The sequence below is a fragment of the Mus caroli genome, chromosome 12, assembly GCF_900094665.2.
Source record: "Mus caroli chromosome 12, CAROLI_EIJ_v1.1, whole genome shotgun sequence".
In the NCBI taxonomy this organism is placed as follows: Eukaryota; Metazoa; Chordata; class Mammalia; order Rodentia; family Muridae; genus Mus; species Mus caroli.
The window spans coordinates 93,258,449-93,263,506 of record NC_034581.1 but is presented as its reverse complement, the minus strand read 5'-3'; the positions used below and the strand labels follow the sequence as shown (position 1 = coordinate 93,263,506).

At 37.9% G+C, this 5,058-nt stretch overlaps 1 protein-coding gene across 3 annotated transcripts in view; it reads right to left on the bottom strand.

Moving 5' to 3' along the window:
• The window catches only part of Spata7 (spermatogenesis associated 7), a 43,532-nt gene that overhangs the window by 13,557 nt on the left and 24,917 nt on the right, over positions 1–5,058 (bottom strand). The gene's annotated exons all lie outside the window — the stretch shown is intronic.

Below are 5,058 nucleotides of genomic sequence, written 5' to 3'. Positions count from 1 at the left end.
TTTTTTCGAGACAGGGTTTCTCTGTATAGCCCTGGCTGTCCTGGAACTCACTTTGTAGACCAGGCTGGCCTCGAACTCAGAAATCCACCTGCCTCTTTTTTGGTTTTTTGAAACAGGGTTTCTCTGTGTAGCCCTGGCTGTCCTGGAACTCACTCTGTAGACCAGGCTGGCCTTGAACTCAGAAATCTGCTTGCCTCCCAAGTGCTGGCATTAAAGGTGTGCGCCACCACCACCTGGCTGTAAAAGGAAATTCTATCAGTGTAAAGTTTTACTAGAATGAAATAGCAAAGAGAACCTTTAAGGGCAGAAATAGCAAGGCTGGGGGCACTGAGATGGTTAAGTATATGTGATTTGCTATCCAGTGTTTCTGTGATTTGGATTTATGTAAAGTTCATGTAAAGAACACCTACCCAATTTACAATCCCAAAACAACCGAGTAATAAATCTCTTTCATGGACAACAGCAGAAGAAATGATGGACCAAGATCTTACAGCTGTCTGTTAGATACTCAAAGAGTCGAAAACAGTTCAGTTGAAGACCAGGCAAGGGGCAGATTATGTGAAAAATCTAATACTTGTTTTACAAAAGTTCCAAGTTATTTATGTTTTATAAAAGAATGAATAGATTTTGATTTTTATTACTTGGACTGCTTTGAAATGTTTCATACTCTATTCACAAACATGAACCACATCCATAGAGTTGGTTAGAATTACAGGCCAGAAGCAGCTGCACAGGTCTGCAGCAGCTGGAAGGGAAGCACAAGGAAGGGTCCCGAGGGCTGACATCACATGAGCCAGGGTGAGCGGAGAGCACCGTGGGCGGTGAGGATTTGTGTTCTGAAATATGAGCTCCTATGCAGAACCTGCTAAGCCACTACGAAGGCCAAAGCCAGCATTTTAAATTGCAACTCTCTTTTCAGCGAGAATATTCTAGAACTGTAATAAATATCTGTTAACCTTAAAATCCACCCAATTATTAAGATATACCAAATTAATAATTTTAGATAACCTAAATGAATCTAAAGCATTAATCATTAAAGCTTATTAAAAATGTAGGCAAACTGGGTCCTCAGCAGTGGTGAACAGAGCCCTTGTCCCCTAAGCTCCATTTTCTAGCCCTTGGCCCTGCCTGGATTCCTAGAGGCCTGGTGACACCTCAGGGTCAAACAGGTAAGACCCTGCTCCCTGAATCCTTGGCCTTTCAAGTCCCGTAAAGCATACCCAGTAGCAGTAAACTGCCCCCTGTCCCCTGCACTCCATTGTCCTGCTCACAGCTCTGCCTGCATTTCTGGAGGCCTTTGGGTACCAGAGTCAACCAGACAGCTAAAGGCAGTATAATGACACAATTAACAACAGCCAGGGCAATACAGCACCACCAGAGCCTAGCTATCCTACAAGAAGATGACCTTAAATTCAATCTTATGAAGATGACAGATGCCTTTAAAAAGGAAATGAATAAATCCCTTAAAGAAATTTAGGAAGCCTGACAGTGGTGGTGCACACCTTTAATCCCAGCACTTGGGAGGCAGAGGCAGGTGGATTTCTGAGTTTGAGGGCAGCCTGGTCTACAAAGTGAGTTCCAGGGCAGCCAGTGCTATACAGAGAAACCCTGTCTCGGGAAACCAAAAAAGAAAAAATTTTTTTAGGAAAACACAATCAAACAGGTGAAGGAAATGAATGAAATTGTTCAAGACCCAAAAATGGAAATAGAAGCAATAAAGAAAACACAAACTGAGGGAATCCAGGAGATAGAAAATTTAGGTAAGAGAACAGAAACTATAGATATAAACATCACCAATAGAATACAAGAGATAGAAGAGAGAATCTCAGGCATAGAAGATAGGATAGAAGAAATTGATACAATGATCAAAGAAAACGTTAAATCTAAAAGTTTCTGACAGAAAACATCCAGGAAATATGGGACACTGAAAAGACTAAACCTAAGAATAATAGTAATAGAAGAAGACTCTCAGATCAAAGGCCTAGAAAATATTTTTTAATTAAATCATAGAGGAAAATTTCCCTAACCTAAAGAAAGAGATCTCTGCAAACATACAAGGGTATAGAATACCAAATAGACTTGACAAAAAATAATAATAATCCAACCACATAATAATCAAAACACGAAATGCACAGAACAAAGAAAGAATATTAAAAGCAGCACAGGAAAAAAGGCCAAGTAACATATAAAGATAGACCTACTAGAATTATACCTAACTTCTCAACAGAGACTTTAAATTTCAGAAGGTTCTGGGCAAATGTCTTATACTCTCTATCACACATGCCATCCCAGATTACTATACCCAGCAAAACTTTCAATCACTATAGATGGAGAAAACAAGATATTCTCCGACAAAACCAAATTTAAACAATACCTATCCATAATCCAGATCTACAAAAGATACTAGAAGGAAAACTCCAACCCAAGGAGCTTAACCACACCCAAGAAATCACAGGAAATAATTTTACACCAGCAAAAACAAAAGAAGGAAAATGTATGCATGCACATACATACAGTACCACCTCCGACATCAAAATAATGGTAATTAACAATCATTATTGGTCTTTAATCTCTCTCTACATCAATGGACTCAATTCCTCAATAAAAAGACACAGACTATCAGAGTGGATGTGAAAACAGGATCCATCATTCTGCTGCATAAAGAAAAGAACCAACACTTCAACATCAAAGACAGACATTACCTCAGAGTAAAAGGCTAGAAAAAGATTTTCAAGGAAACAGACCCAAGAAGCAAGATGGTATAGCCATTCTAATATCTAATAAAATAGACTTCCAACCAAAATTAATCAAAAGAGATGGAGGATACCAATCAAAAGAAAAAAAACACCAAGATGACATCTCAATTCTGAATATCTATGTCCTAAATGCAAGAGTACCCACATTCTTAACTTTACTAAAGCTTAAATCACAAATTGAGCCCAATACATTAATAGTGGGAAATTTCTTCATACCACTCTCACCAATGGACAGGTTATCCAGACAGAAGCTAAACAGAGAAATAGTGGAATTAGTGGATGCTATGACTCAAATGGACCTAACAAATATCTACAGAACATTTCACCCAAACACAAAGCAATATACCTTCTTCTCAGCACTTCACAGAACAGTCTCCAAAACTAGTCATATACTTCGTCACAAAGCAAGTCTCAACAGATACAAGAAAACTGAGACAACTTCTTGTATCTTATCAGACCATCATAGAAGCTGGACTTTAACAACAACAGAAAGCCTACAAACTCATGGAAACTGAACAACTCTCTACTGAATGACCATGGGTCAAAGGGAAATAAATTGAAGACATTCTAGAATTCAATGAAAATGAATGCACAACACACCTAAGCTTAAGGACACAAAGCAATGCTAAGAGGAAAATTCATAGCAGTAAGTGCCTTCATAAAGAAATTAGTGAGATCTCACAGTAGTGACTTAACAACATACCTGAAAGCTCTAGAACAAGGAGAAGCAAACATACACAAGAGGAGTAGAGTGCAGGAAATAATCAAACTCATGGCTAAAATAAATTAGTTAGAAACAAAGAGAACAATACAAAGAATCAACAAAACCAAGAGCTGGTTCTTTGAGAAAATCAACAAGATAGACAAAATCATTAGCCAAACTAACTAAAAAGAAGAAAGAGACTAATTAAATTAGTAAATGCAGAAATGAAAAGGGGCACATAAGAACACATACTGAGGAAATCCAAAGAATCATTAGGTTATACTTTAAAAACCTGTACTCCACAAAAATGAAAAATTTAAATGAAATGGACTATTTTCTTGAAAGATATCACTTACCAAAGCAAGATCAGGCAAATAATCTAAGTAGACCTATACTCCCAAAGGAAATAGAATCGGTCCCAACCAACCAACCAACCAACCAACCAACCAACCAATCAATCTAGGGCCAGATGGTTTTAATGTAGAATTCTTCTAAGCCTTCAAAGAAGAGCAAATACCAATACTCTTCAAATTACTTCATAAAATAGAAACAGAAGGAACACTGACAAATTCATTTTATGAGGCCAGTCACTCTGATACCTACACTACACAAAGATTCAACCACGAAAGAAAGAGAATTTCAGATCAGTCTCCTTATGCACACTGATGCAAAAATACTCAAGAAAATACTCAAACAAAATCCAAGAACATATCAAAAACATCATCCACCATGACCAAGTAGGCTTCATACCAGAGATCCAGGGATGGTTCAACATACAAAAATCTCTCAATATAATCCATCATATAAACAGACTGAAAGAAAAAAAAAAACTTCACAAGATTATCTCATATAATATAAAATATCTTGGTGTGACTCTAACCAAGCAAGTAAAAGACCTGTATGACAAGAACTTCAAATCTATAAAGAAGGAAACTGAAGAAGATCTCAGAAGATAGGGAGATCTCCCATGCTCATGGATTGGTAGGATTAACAGTAAAATGGCCATTCTACCAAGAGCAATCTACAGATTTAACACAATTCCCATAAGAATTCCAACATAGTTCTTTACAGACCTTGAAAGACAAAACACCTGTACAATAAAAGAACTTCTGGAGGTAGGTATCACCATCCCTGATTTCAAGCTATACTACAGAGTAATAGAAATAAAAACCTGGCATAAAGATAGACAGGTTGATCAATGGGATTGGAGAACCAGAGGTAAGCCTACACCCTATGGACACTTGACTTTAGACAGAGAAGCCCAAAACAGGAAAAAGAAAGCATCTTCAACAAATGATACTGGCCCAACTGGATGTCTGCATGTAGAAGAATGAAAATAGACATATCAATTGCCCTGCACAAAACTAAGGTCAAAGGGGATCAAAGACCTCAACAAAAAACCGGACATACTAAATCTGATAGAAGAGAAAGTGGGGAATAGCTTTGAATGCATTGGCACAGGAGACAAGCAAGTTGGGGAGGAAAGGGTTTATTCAGCTTACACTTTTCATATTGCTGTTCATCACCAAAGGAAGTCAGGACTGGAACTCAAGCAGGTCAGGAAGCAGGAGCTGATGCAGAGGCCATGGAGGGATGTTC